Source organism: Aythya ferina, assembly GCF_964211825.1.
Source record: "Aythya ferina genome assembly, chromosome: 2".
NCBI lineage: Eukaryota > Metazoa > Chordata > Aves > Anseriformes > Anatidae > Aythya > Aythya ferina.
This window is the reverse complement of record NC_140297.1, coordinates 130,183,748-130,198,762: the sequence shown is the minus strand read 5'-3', so window position 1 is coordinate 130,198,762 and position 15,015 is coordinate 130,183,748. Positions and strand designations below refer to the sequence as shown.

General features: G+C 37.9%; 1 long non-coding RNA gene across 1 annotated transcript; it reads left to right on the top strand.

Annotated features, from left to right (window-relative positions):
* Positions 1–8,965: 8,965 nt before the first annotated feature.
* Positions 8,966–13,074, top strand: LOC311433070. Its single transcript, XR_014690545.1, has 4 exons — positions 8,966–9,001; positions 11,180–11,327; positions 11,725–11,910; positions 12,982–13,074. It is a non-coding gene; the product is annotated as an uncharacterized lncRNA (long non-coding RNA).
* Positions 13,075–15,015: the final 1,941 nt, after the last annotated feature.

The window sequence follows — 15,015 nt, the reverse complement described above, 5'->3', positions numbered from 1 at the left end:
ACTTTTGGTGCCATGAGTTTTCCCTTGACTGTCTGAACGTGGGGAACAGCAACTCTTGCAGAGAAGACGCAGCTTCCTGCCATATGGAAGTGAAAGAAAGGCCTTTATGCAATGGTTATGTTTCAGAGATAAAAACAAAATGGGCTTCCTCTTTTTATATTCTCTGCCCCTGATCCCCAGCTCCATCACCTCCCCTACAAATACTTCCCCATGCCATTAGGCCCTGTCTCCTAGCAACATATGGCCCCTTACCAGAGCTTTATCTGACTGCTGCCTGTATGCAATCAGGCTGTCAGTCATTTAAGAGAGAAAGTGATTGAGCTCTGTCCTGGATGCATATATTTGCAGCATTTAGACTCTGTGCATAGGTATGATGAGAGTATATGCAGTGATCTGAGGTTGCAATATACTCAGACCAAAGCTGTGCTAAATGAACACTGTTCTAAGTAAAACAGAAGACTTGCTTTTGAATATGTCCATTGGGAATAATCCTTTCTACCTACTGCTGCAATTTATCTGTGGTACTGACTTTACAATTGTCTTTACTGCATTTACACTTTCCCTTACTTAGAAATAGGGTAAAGTTTGTTTTCCTTTTAAAACTCCAGTTTCCTGTGAAGCTGCTTAAGCTGAGTCATTAATTGGTTTCCTGGCCTGCTGGCATCTCCACTCACTCTGAATTGGATCAGGAGGGCATGCTGACAAAATTCACAGCCCACCTTCATTATCTAGAGAGGTAAAGCACAAACATGCTTTACCCAGTACTGTAGCCATGCTAACTGGAAACAACATTTGTGATATGCGGCAAAGGAGTCATTGTCACAAGCCAGAGCAACATGACTCTGATTCCTAGGAAAAAATTTTTATATGGCCAGTGACTGAAAGTGCTTCTGGGATGATGCAGTTGAAGAAAAATACTCAGAAGGGTTTATTTCTACCACCTAATACTGGACATTTATGTTGTTGCCTAGCTAATGTTCATTCTTTAGCTGCTCCTGACAGTCATTGCAGAGAGGTAGGATTTAAGCTACCTCTGTAGGTAGATGCCCTGTAGCTAGATGCCCTCTGTAGTGGTTATACAGGCAACATAATCTCCTATTTGTATTGGGGTATTAGGTGACTTTTCATTCTCATATTGTGTATCCTTTCCAGGGAGACAAATGGTCTTGATACAACAGCTATCTTATGGCATGCTGCAATGATAAATTTTGTTGCTGAGTTCCTGTTGTGAGTGATGTCCAAATAATATACCTTAAACTGGGCAAGGGACAGGTGGGTAATCCAAACAGGCAGAAGGATGAAACACTAAAAAGGCCACTGTGTGAAGTCCTGGTTTTGTGTGCTACCTGCATTTGATGTGGTTTTGCCTACAGAATCCCACTGAAAGGGAAACACATTTCAGGGCTGCAGCTTGAAATGCTGACCACAGCTCACCCTTGGCTCTCTCAGCCCTGGGCCTTAGTCAGGATTCCTTCAGTTACCTCAGAGGGAGATTTAGGCATATATTCAAGAAGGCAGTGAGCATTTCAGACTGCATAACCTATACTTCAGATGACCCGCTCCTGTTTAAAATTTCTTGGAATTAAATCTTAAGCTAACCTGTACCTTCTGGAACCCATATGAAAAGGGGGGCAGTGGCACAGTGGGGGAACAGAGATTTTGGGATAAACTTCTCTATTTATTTTCCACACTTGTGTATTAATTTACACTCCTGTTTAATCACAGGATTATTTTTTAGTAGATCGCTTGTAGATTAACACTTATGAAAATGTGTTGCCCTTCAGACAGCTGGATATAGACCCAATTCTCCACATCCATTCTTCAGAATCAGACAGTTGGGCAGTGCTGGGTAATGAGCACTTGCAATTCCTCATCCTTTTTTTCTTGTCATGCTACAGTTAGTACCCAAACCAGTACCCACTGAATGCAATGGAAAGACTCTTACTGACTTCAGTGGATACTGGATTGGGTCATTTCTAGAACAGTTACATTTTGATAGCCAGCCAAGTGGATAAAGCCGATCATTCTTTCTGTTACTACAATATTTGGTCCCTAGTAATCTGTGCGCAGCAATTCCAAAAAATACAGTTCTCCAGAGACTGTACTTCTGGAAATTATATGTATATACATAGGTCCAAGCAGATAAGTGAATACATGGGGCATCTGAATTTGCCAGTAGGTCAAGATCCTTGACTTTTCTTCCATATCCAAAACTTAAATTACTGGTCATTCATGGGAATACTCAGGTTAGCTAATAAGCTAACTGTGCATTTCACTTAACAGCAAGCGACACAGCCATTTCTGATCTGCTGCATTCCAGCATTCGGTTCCTCAGTCATTTCATACAGACTTCTGGTAACAATTAATACTACCATAAAAAGAAAATAACAGGGAGAAACATGCACACAAATTGAAAGCAGATATCTGAATGTTGTTGTCCCACAAATTTAGATCAACCGCATGTCTGCCTGGAAACTTGTAACCAGCATTCATGAGTGATGTTATAATATAAAGTGTGGTGGAGAAATGACAGTGGAGCCTGTTTGTACTTTCTGGAATTAATATATATGTGCAGATAATTAAAAGAACAATAAAAATACACAAGATGAACATACACAAGGGGAAGGTTTAAACATCATCCAAACATGTCATATGGTATGGGCCTTAGGGAAATAAAGGCTTACAGGATACTGGCAGACAGTCCTGCTGCTGGTACCAGAATTTAGCAGTTTCACTGCTTGAAAATAAATCCTTTTAGTTAATCCGGCTCTGTGGGTGGAATTACACACACCACTCCCGTTATTGTTAGACAGGAGTGCAGGCTGAATTCCCATGAACTTTGCTGAAAATGTAACTTGCAGTCTTCCCTACACAAAGCTGTATTTATTAGGAATGCTTTTCAACGTGTCATGGTGAAATCTTATCATGGCAACATCAGATGTTGCTGATATTAGGGGTGCACATTTCACCCTTGATATATACCTGCAGCTCTTATTAGCATGACAGAGCATTTACTATGCATATCAAGAAGGGAATATGTGAGATTGTGAATTCTTTCACCCAGTGTGTTCCAGAGAGTAAAATCTTAGCAGCCAAATGTTGACACCTGGCATAGTGAAGAGTTTGCCGCAGACAGCCAAGGTTATTGAATGGGAATGTGGCTGCACTGTAAGCCTTCCCTCCACCATCTGGTTCATTCTGGAATATGGAATATATATCACAATTACATGAATAAATGAAAAGATATGCAACTTAACTGAAATGTATGTGTTTCTCTGCTTTTCTGCACAATGAAACAGCCATCTGGGAATCAGTATGTCTCACATTTCAAGCACAAATCAAAGCAAGCAGCAATTCACTCCGTGATGTGTGCTTCATAGAAAACTGGACTTCATTATCACAGAGTTAATCACTTTGGATTCTTTTTTTTTTTTTTTTTTTTTTTTTTTTTTCCCTCTTCTCTATGGATACAAAACAAATCTACTTGGAAATACACAAAGACTACCCATATTAAAATTGTAGTTGGAACAGAATATGCTTAAAAAATAAGAAAAAAAATAAAATGGAGGCATATTTGTTTGCACTCTTGTCTCTCAGATCCAAGCTCAGAGGTGGGTCTATAGGGAGGGGATAAAGAATTGCAAGATGGATATATTCTTTTTTTTCCCCTTCTTCACTCCAGTTTGTTTTATATGCATATTTGCCTTTTCCATGTCTATGCAGCACTATTGACTAATGGAATGGGCGACATGGATCTAAAGCATATGCTGTTGCCCAGCAAAACTTAATGGAAAGTGGATGGAGTGGGGAGGGGGCATGCAGAGAGCTAGAGTGTCTGCCAAGAAAATAACTTCTGACCTTCCACCATCTTGTGGCATCTGTGGCATTTGAAGACAGAATCTTGCCCCCCCCAAGGTTTTTGTTTGTCTTCTGTGGAAGGTGGGTGCTAATCCTTGCAAAAAAAGCCAGTGGAGGTTTGCTGTGGCAAATTCTTCTGGGAGAAATCCTAAGAAAGGGGATGCTTAGATTCACTGGAATTAAAAGGCACATTTTCTGCAGCTACATTGTGTGTGTATGTGGATATGTATGTTAACTGACATTTCATCCAAAGGCAGAGAATGTGTCTGATAGACAAGTCATGATAGCGCTATGGGAAAAGCAGCTTAAGAACAATGGATTACTGTAGTTTCATTTTTATATATGTCATTTTGTAGCATTTTTGGGAAGAAAAGCTGTCTCTATTAAACAAAAACTAAAAAATATAATTGCTGGAAAACGTTCATATACATTTGCCCCTTGTCCAAACTTCATTAATCTCCTTGAATGCAAGAGTTGACTAATTCAATGGGCTTTTAGCCAAGCTCTTAAAAATTAAGACTTAAAAGTAAATATTGATGATTGTTGCAAGGGTCCTTACTATGCTTGTTCTCTCATATAATTCTGTTCTTAATAACAACAACAAAAGTTTTTTATATGAGGTGATCTCAGAGAATGCACCTTTTTTTATGCCTGGCTAAAGTGACTAAAGTGTAAATTTCTTCTTTGCAAGGAAAATGCTAGTTCTGTCATGGCTGCAAGTAGGCATGTGCTTATATGCATTTGCAGCATGCTGCAGGATTGAAGGAGCTAGCTTTTTTTTTTTTTTTTTTTTTTTTTTTTTCCTAGAAAAGAACAAACCTGCAATCTGTATGCATTACATTGTTGTTTAACCTGCAAATGGTATGGGTGTATGAAATAGCCTTGCAAAGTCAGTGGGATTGCCATCGGGGACCAAAAAAAGCTTCAACTTTCAGTCCTCCAAATTTGTCCCTTCCATATGCTGGATATATATTTCACAGGTTAAGAACCCTCAAGACCCACAGAAAACAATGACAACAAGCCTTTTGATGGTGTGGGATCAGACCCTTGAGGGGAGCTGAAAATCATCAGCCCCTTGTGATTCTAAACTCTTAGCAAGCAGTGGAGATGGAAAAAAAATAGCTAAAACCAGAGCTCACTTGAACCCCTGTTGTCTGAAGTCTCTTTGTGAATGTTAGAAAAGAAAATCTGCTTTGAATATGTTCTCCCTACTTCAGTTGTCTAAAAAAAAGTCAGGGTCAAAGAAAGGGCACAGTAAATTCTGAATATCTGAAGATGTGAAGCTGATGTATATCCACTAAATGCTAACATAATTAAGACATGACATCATCTTTCAAGCATTATGGGTGCTGTATCTTGTATTGTAAATCCTTATCTAGCTTATAATGGTCTGCAGAGGGCTTAGTTATTTTTTCTCTCTGCACCTCAGATATGTGTATTAAAAATTATGCACCTCAGATATGTGTATTAAAAATTACAAAAATAAAATTGACTTCATAATTGTTTTTTTATGGACATTATTTGTTTGACCATCAACATTTCATAAATATATTTTTCCCCAAAGTACAGCTTATAAGACGTGCAATGGAGAGAGACATACAGCAGTGGATGCATGTGAGTGTGTATGAAATCAATGTTATTCTGAAATTTAAAATCTTTGTAAATATGTTGCATTTTTACATGAAACAGAATATTTCTTGTACTAATGTCAAAGGGGAACTTGCTGTTGTCTTCACTTAGAAAAGGAACACACATATTAGCACCTTAGCATCTTTCTGCTGTAGTTACCTTTTTGTTCATTTAGAAAGTTTCAATGAAAGAATGGACCAGAATCTGTAGAACTTTCTTCTATGTAAAAACCTTTATTCTCATGAATCATTCCACTGGGGTCATTGCATAAAGAGGAGTTTCAAGACAGAGCTTGTTTTTCTCAGCTACATGAATTCTGGCTTTATCAAGCTCACATGTGGTGCTGCTGAGGCGATGAAAAAGTGGCTGAGAAGATGAGGAGGGTGGAGACCTTTCAGTTTCCCACAGCAAAGAATTTCTAGGGACAGAGAGTAGAGAAAATGTACATGAAAAGCCAGACCTTACTCTGCACATAGATCTCCTCAGGTCTTGGTTGCTCCAAGTCTACTGGCAATGCCCTCTATATTGTGAGGATAGGGTGTGTCAGAAAACTCCTGAAAATATTGCCAGTAGATCCTGTGCCATGTGGACACTTGCCCACTGCCAACATCCCTGCTTTGAAACAAAGCCTGGGTTTCTTTGCAATTGTGTGAAGGAGAAGGGTGGCATTGGCTTATGGGTAGGAGTTCACCATCCAAAGCGTGCTGCCAACTTACTTTGGCCATCTGGGAGTTAAGCTTCAGCTCCTAACTAGCTATTTGGCCCCTGTTTATAGACAACAAAGCCTCTCTAGAGGGGATTCATTGCATCCTATCATGGAGTTTGGAAATGTCTCTCTAATAACAGTAAAGGAGTCTAGATAGCTGGCTGAGGCCTGACCCTGATGAGGCTGAATTTAGGCGAGACAAGCTGCACCCAGAGTCAAACCCTCAGCATTAGCATCACCACCAACCAAGAATCTGTCTGTGAACAACTCAGGCTCCCTTCAGTGAGATTTTTCTACTGCTTCACACCATGAGTACTCACACAAAGCAGGTCAAGCCCACTGGGTAAGAGCAGCATTACTACCCGAGTATTAGCTGAGTAACAGAAGACAGCAGAGATCTGTTAACCTTTTGCTTTGGTAGGAATTAAGAAAGAGGGTAACAAGAATTTTCCATCACTAAGGACATACCAGGCAGCATTAGCAATGGATAATTTGAGGGGTTAAGAAGTCTGCCCTGCAGGACTTTTTTTTTTTATGTTAATCTTTTATAAAGATTGAAAGTTTCACAGGCACAAAGTTTACCTTTGAGAGCTTTAGTTCTTTTAGCCTTTGCTCTTGATACTTGCCAAAGGACAAACAAAATGTGAATTTGCATCATGCCTCAACATGTGTTTCACATATTTTACATGTGGCGTCTAAATGGCTCCTGTGACCTTAGTGTGTGGATCACACGTTTTTCACATATGCTTTCTGTGGTTCACATCTGCTTGAAACATTGTTTCTGACAGTAGAAATCATTATTGTTTTACAGCAGGCTCTAATAATTTAATTCAAGCAGCAGAACTTGAGAAGACGCAGAGTGTTTTCGGTTTTGGTTTAGATTTTGTGTTGAGTGCTACCCATTATAATTGCATACCAGAGGAGAGATTCACAGCCCAGGCCAGAGTTTTCAATTAAGGCGATCAAGAATTTTTTTTTGTCAAATGCTTTTTTGTCAACGTGCTTTTTTTTTTTTTTTTCTTTTTTTTCTTTTTCTGCAAATATAAATATGCTGGCTTGTCAGAGTTGTCACTTTTACAGAAAGGTGCCTGATCCAGGCAGAAGGGTGGATCTGAAGGGTTTTCTGGGTCTCTGGTTGAATTTCTCCTCAAAGCTAGAAAGTCGGTAGTCTGCAGGCAGGTACTCACAGAGGATTTGGGAAATCTGGGCTTAATTTTTTATTCTGTAAGATTTAGAGCACAGCTTGAACACAGCTCTTCCATTAACCCTTGTGAGTGCCCTAATGTCGTGGGCTATCCAGATAGTTTTTCTCTGCCTCGGTAATTTATTTCTACAAACTGGAAAATGTCCTACAGAAGGAATTTAAAAATGGCAGAGTTTCTGGCTGAGTCTGTAGCTTGATTATTATGAAAAGGATGTAGGAGACTCTTGTCAAAGTCCTTGATGCACTGCATGTTTAATTATTAATACAAAGCAGACTTTCTCCAGTGGAATGGATTGAAAACAATCCATTCTGCCACCTGATGGACAGGTCCCTTACCAGGCCTATCACATATGTGCATAGTAGTGCTTAGTCTGAATGAAACTGAAAGAGTATTTGAAACTTGTTTTTTTATGCACCACTTCTGAATAGCTGCAAAATGAACAACTATGTCTGCAGTGACAATACAAAAATCATTGTCAAAGGGGGACCCACCTTTCTGGGTGACTACTGCAAGCCTTACAACACCTCAAGAAGCACAGTCAGAGTGCTGGCCCAGAGCACGAAGGAGCATGTTCACCCGGCAACATACAACGCTGCTCAGCTTGCTTACACCAGCCAGTCACAGGCAGCGTGTCAGGCAACTGCATCTGGACAAGTCCACAGCTGCTGCATACATCACCAGTTTCTAAATTTTACCAAAACTACACTATGGTGAAAATTATGATGAGAACAGAAACCATTTCTAGGATCTAAAACACACTGGATGGATATATTTATTTATTTGTTTTGTCAGTTCCCCGAGACAGAAAGGTCTGTCCTGATGCATTCATTGATCCAGCTTTTCTCCACTTATTTGCTAGAACCTTCAGGTACTGAGGATATAAAACTATACCAGAAGCAGGTGAACTGAGGACATTCAGACACTGTGGAGATGGTTGAATTTATCTGTAGTTCTGGCCTCCATAAACTGAGCTATACGTGTCAGCTACTGAATTTATTCTCCCTGCTCCGTTCCATCTATTTCTCCATGCAGTTCTTCAAGGAGTTCACACAAACACCCATCTCCTTGCTTGTTATAAGTAGCTTGCTTTAAATTACTTGCAAGGTATTTTCAACCTCATGGAATTCTCACTACAGGTGACAAAAGATTTTTTTGTTTTTAAATTGCATATTTAACTGTTAAAAGTTGCCCACTGAAGTACTGATTCACAGAAATAAGACACTGCAGCCTGTATTGCTGTGCTGCAATTTCAGACCCACAGGTGACTGACCTGTTCCAGGACTGCCTTGTTCCACCATATTTGCAAACAAACAGGAGCAATGAGATTATTGTACTTATAAAAAGGGGCCTGGAAATGAATACAGAGGTGGTCATGCTGAACTTGTATATTGCCTGAAGGAACAGGACACTGGGTAGGGTCTGAATAACCCTTCAGACTGAGAGTTAGTTCGTATTTAGAAGTCAGAAATTGAGCTTTCTATTTAGTAGCACTTCAGTGCTCTGATATTTTCTGCTAATGACACTGCATATGTTTTTATTCTGTTTTTCAGTGAGGACACAAGTGACACAGAAAGGTAAAGTTGTGAAGTCAAGGTAACAGAAGGTGAGTTTATCCTTGGCAGGGCAGAATGCAGTATATGGATGCTATTTCTAACTGTATCCTCTTTGCAACCCAGCTATGAAAAAGATCTCAGTTACTTTAGTATCCTGGTGTTTCAGATTTTCACCTAGCTGTTTATTAGATAGCCTTCTAAGTGAATACCTCTTATTTATGCATTGGTTTTCGCTTTCTTCTTCCAAAACAACCATACCCTTCCCTGTGAGGGCAGAGGGTCCTAAATACAACGGTTCAGCTAGTTGGGGAGGGCAGTGGCATGTAAAAGAAAGGTCATGAAGGGAGATCCCTGCTGCTCATTCACCATTCTTGATGGCATATGTCGCCACAGCAGATTTATAGGGGTTGTAAGAAAGGGCTGTGTTTGACAAAGGGACAGGGTCAAGGAAAAAATTATTAGATACCCATTCCCCAGGAGGGAGCTGCTGCTGTATCACACAAGCTGCAGTGACACATTTAAGTCTGGGGGAGGGAGAGTGTTTTGCATCACTCAGTGCACGGTATATCCCCTGCACATGGCCTGTTTACTCAAGCTTTTCACAGGCATGCAGGCTTTGGCTCACAAAGAATGAGCTTAAGCCAGAGACAGGACCCCTGAAAACAAAACATTGAGTATAAGGAGCTATGATTCTCCTTTCCTCTTCTTGATGTATACATGCAAAGCTCATTAATGCTAATGATAGTCTAGGAACAAATGAGCCATGTTGTACAGCGGCTACTTTATCCCATAGGCAGAGCAGGAATGTGGCACCACTCACCCAACAAGTTACCTAACACAGAGTTGGCCTCATGTTGAAAGAGATTTGAAGCTGTAGGCAGTTAAATACATAGCCTGCCCCTTAGGACTGCCACCGTAAATAAGCATTTTAAAAGAATCTCAGCCTTTAATGAAGAACAGAGGGAATTTTCAATCAGTAATCAGAAACAGCTCTCAAAATCAGGGGTAGTGGAGTGGTATGCATATTTTTATTTGGTGCACAGAAAATGCATTGTTTCTGAGCTATTTCTATAAGTAGACTCACTGTACTGTTAAAACCTTAGTGGATCCTGCAGTGTTTGTGATTCTCTGAGTATTAAAGGAATTAGAGAAAGCCTCCTAAAGTAGTTAGAGGCACCACAGTGAGAAATGATTACCCACTTTAAAACCAGCCATGTACAATTAAAAAGAAAAAAAAAATAAATGAAACGGAGAATAGATGAACATAAAAAGACTAAATCCAAAGAAAGGAAAAATAATTTAAAATATCTATCTGCTATAATCATTCCAGGCACACTGTGAGACTGCATGTGCTGTAAAGGAAGACAGAGAAGTAAAAAGACACTTATCTAATCGTCTGCAAATTATAGTAAGAACTACATTAATGAGACCTAAGGATATATCCCTGTTAATGAGTCATCAGGATTCTCAGGAGTAAATGAAATTCCATGCTTGTGTAGTAAAATGTACTTAGGTCAGACCAGAAAGACATTATTCGTCAGAGAAGATATAAAAAAAAAATATTGCTAATAGTCAAAGCTATAATCAGTGAAGCTCATGTACTGAAATGCTAAAGTAGCCATAAACATTTTAAATAAAATGTCTAGTCCTACACAATATGGCATAGATACAAATATATATAAAACAAAATAAGCTCAAGCCCAAACCTACAATACTGAGGAAGTGAGAAATCTCTTTTATATTAAGAAAAATAAATATGAGGTGATATAGAGAACTGTGATAAAAATGCATGTGCTTTAAGGTTACACACTATCAGTTTTCTTAGCATCTCCACATCTTTTGCAATTCTGCTGCTTATCCTTCAGCCTTGTGTCGAGGCTATTTTCTTCTGTGGACTCAGGGTTTTGGAGAATTCATGTACTGTCAACACGCACAATGGTCAAACTGTTGCAAAGAAATCTATAAAAGAGATATTGCCTCTATCTTGTCACCATTTTGTACCTTTGGTAAAACTTTTGGTAAGAGTTGCGATTTTAATTTGACGGCCAAACTGTGATGCTAAAATCTGAAATATAAGTAAAACAGAAATTAACTTTCTGTTTCTTGGCACTATTAAGAAAAGACAAAGAAGAAAATGGTGAAATTAACAGAAGTATTGTCTATTTGAACACCTTTCCTAGCTTACGTGCATTTACTGCAGGCATCAGTAACAATTCTGATTTATGTAGGATGGAGTAGCACCAACAAATAATATGGAAAATAACCTTCCTCAAGCACTTGTATGCCTGATTGGAGAAAACTTCATCATGAGAAAGCAGCAGATAATGTATTTTCAAGTCCCCAGAAGCAGATGAGAGCTTTGAATATGGCTACAGAGTAAGTAACTAGAGTAGGGGAGACAAAAAATAAAGAAGGGTGGGGGTGGGGGTGGGGAGACACCAAATGGAGAAGAGAATTAACGATTGCAAATGATTGCTTTCCTTTAGTCATTAAACCTGTCCAGAAATTGTGTCCTTGAAATTTCACAGTAAATGATTTTGGAAAAATTATAAATGATTGATTACTGAAATGTTTTGTCAGTATTGTCCCATCTGAAACTAGTCCTTGATTCTAAGCAAAATTCACAAACCGTTCTGGTTGCTATAAAGATGAATCTTTAAGCAAATGAATAATTTACACAAAAAAGTCTCCCACCCCCAATCTTAGTTCACTTATTTTGAGGGTATGTTTTGACTGTGGGGTCTTTCATTAGATTTTTTTTTGTCGTTTATAGGGACAGAATTTATTGTATCATCGAAGAATTTTCCATCAGTCTTGAATATATCCTTCTTACATGAAGTCTGGCAAAACTGAAGACATGTAAGGCAATGGAAATATTCCTGCCACTAAGAAATCTGGACACGGCCAGGAATGTGCAATGATGAAGTGTCTTAGAACTCTTCAGTTTCTTCAGCCGAGGGTAATCTCACTAAAAGTTACACATACATGAAAAGAAAAAGATGTCATCAAATCACTTCCTTACAGTGATCAACAGTGTTGTGGAGTGGGGCCTGTTCCAAAGAATCTACATATCTTTCTTTGCTTCAGCTCAAATGACTTTCTTCTCACTTGCCTCGTTTGACTGTATCTTATTTCCAATTCTTTCTGTGGCAGTTTGTTCTGTTTCTCATCATCTCATGTATTCATCAGTGTCCTTTGGCCCTGATCCCAAAGCCAAGCCTTTTACCCTTCTTTATCTTTTTCAGAACAATTCATTTTAAGTCAAAGGAAATCAGGGCATAACTGTTAAAAAACACACTTTAAAACCTGAGAAAATGGGTCAGTTTATGTACTAAATGTTCTTGGGCATATTGTTAATTTGAACTACTTTTAGAAGGGTCTTTCGACAACATAAATCCCATGTGATGTGGCAGCTGTTATGTTAACTAGTATGTTTCCATAAAAGCATACAATGTGGTTGTGTAATCCCAAATGTAAATTCATTTGTTCAAGTTAAGTCTGCCAAGACACCTCATTTTTTTTCAGCTTTTTAATTGCTCCATAAGTCTGTGCCTTTTGTGCTTCAAAGGATAACACAGCTTTTTCTTTTTTTTTTTTCTTTTCTTTTTTTTTTTTTTTTTTCTTATTTTTTTCTTTTTTCGCCTAATCCATTGATTTTGCTCTTATTTTGAAGTAGATACCTACCAGCTATAGCTGCACTCAGGTATGCTTCCTGTGGGATATTGCAGAAGCTGAGGTATACACCTGAGATCTGCCTTTACTAGACTTTCACATCTCAAATGATTTGATTTAGGCATTATTACTAGTGCTGTCTGGTGCCTAACCAACAAACAACACAAACAAATGGCAATGGGCAGTAAATGAAAAAAATTCCAACCTCCAATTTTTCAAATTATTGTCTAATGGAAACAAAGACTGAAAGACTCAATAGGTTTGTGTTTTGAAATATTTTTCTCCTGACAATACTAATAATATTTTTAGTGGCATGAATAATGTTAATTTTTTTTTGTTGATTGTTTGTTGCCTCCAGACTTCTCTTGACATGAAATCAACAAGCCATTTCAGAAATGGAGTGGACTGAGTAGTTACTCACAGACTCACCTCGATGCAAATGCAGCAAACCCTTTTAGCAGTGGAGTGCACTGAGTACTTAGTTTTAGAGATGTCTCTGAACGTACTGTGTAAGTATTAGTGTTAACTACTAAAGATTATGTAAGGCAATTCATTCTGTGAAGTTCTTGAATGTAAAATATTTAACAAAGGGAGTTATTTTTTTTTTCTGATTTTATTATTATTATTATTTCTTTATTCTCTTATGTACAAAATTTGTTATCAGAATTAAAAGGAAAATTTTATTGCAAATATTGGTCTTTTACTGTAGATTTTTAAAAATAAGAAGGAGATCACAAAATTACGAGGTCATAAACAGGAAGGTCATAAGACATGGTACTGTCTTCTGTGACCAATTCCCAGAGAAGTCAGTGCCACACTGCTTACAGAAACACACTCTGTGTCTTTTGCCTCTGCTGGATTATCAACAGTATCTAAGCTGGTTTCTGTCACCAACCTAGAAGAATTAGCCAAAGTAACTGATATATAGGCTCCAGATGTAATACTCCAGGCTTAGTTTGGTCAGAAAAGTTAACTGTATTTGTTGGGCCTAAGAAGGAAGTCAACTTCTGTGGACTGTGGAGAGTGGAGAGAGAAACCAGCAGGATATTAGCCTTGATTATGTGAAATTCTTTATCAGCCTCTTTTTCCACTTGACCTTTTAGAACAAATGGTGCAGATTTGAGCTTTTAGAGAGAGAATTGCAAAGTCTTCCTTATCAGTGAGCAAGAGTGGGATGGGGGATATTCCATAAAACAAAGTAAAGTAAAAGTGATGCATATACAACACTTAAGAGCAGAAGTGTAATAACAACTTTTTTGTATGTTCATGTATGTTCACAACAAGAAACTGTATGATAGCCTACATGGAGTTTCTAATTCGTAGCTACAACAACAAAGATTTTGTTGTTGTTGTTGTAGAAGAATGTTTGCAAGAATATTTTAGATAAGACTTGTAGTTCATCTAGTATAACTTTCTGCCTGACAGGAACCTTAGATGCCTCTGAGGAAAGTGAAAACAATTACTATTAGGTAAAATGTCTAGCATATAGACTTTTTTTGAAGTCATTAAGTGTTTAATTTTGTGTCTTTTCATGATTTTTTAAAACTTAATCTTTATTATAACTATAGATCTTCTTATATATGGATAAGGTCTTCTTATCCATATAAATTCAACTGCTCTTTAAATTTTGCTGTAATTTTGGGCTAGGTAACATCTTATGTACACTGTGTAGAAAAGATTCTTGCTGTCTCAGATTTGAATCTGCTGCCTTTCAGTATTCCTGAATGTACCATTTTTCTTGTGCTAAGAGAAAGAGACAATAGAAATTCTCAGTATATTCTGTCTGTATTAGTCATTCACTACTTTACAGACCTTTGCTTTGTCCATTCTTATTTGTCTTTTTGCTGAAGTTACAATCTTCATAATTTTTATTCAGATTAGAGATTTCAAGAAGAAGCAATATTTGAAAATCAAAATGGAAACAGGAAATTTACAATACCTGCTTTTATTTTGTTTATTTATTTATTTTTAAATGGACATCAAATTGATTAGGAAACAGGTGAATCACAAAACTGATTTCATTTCTTCCTAAATGTTTCATATCTGTGTGGCTAGAGATAGCAGATGGCTCTGCAAAAAAGAAATCCTTAACAGCTCAGAAGTTTTACAGGTGTTATAGGAAAATAGAACACATTTTTTCTTCATTGAATTACTGTTATCCCCTATTATTTTAGTTGCCTTTAATAAAGAGCATAAATAATATGAAAATGAAAACATTTATGATTCCTAATTTAACTCTTATCTTTTTCAGTTCTTCTTGTAAAACAGAATTTCATGTTCATTGTTGACAATGTAATTTTATCACAAGGAAATTTCATACCCTAGCCAGCCCTGATGTGAACTACTTTAACTGACATGAATGAATAAGGAATACTGATTTATTCTCTATAGC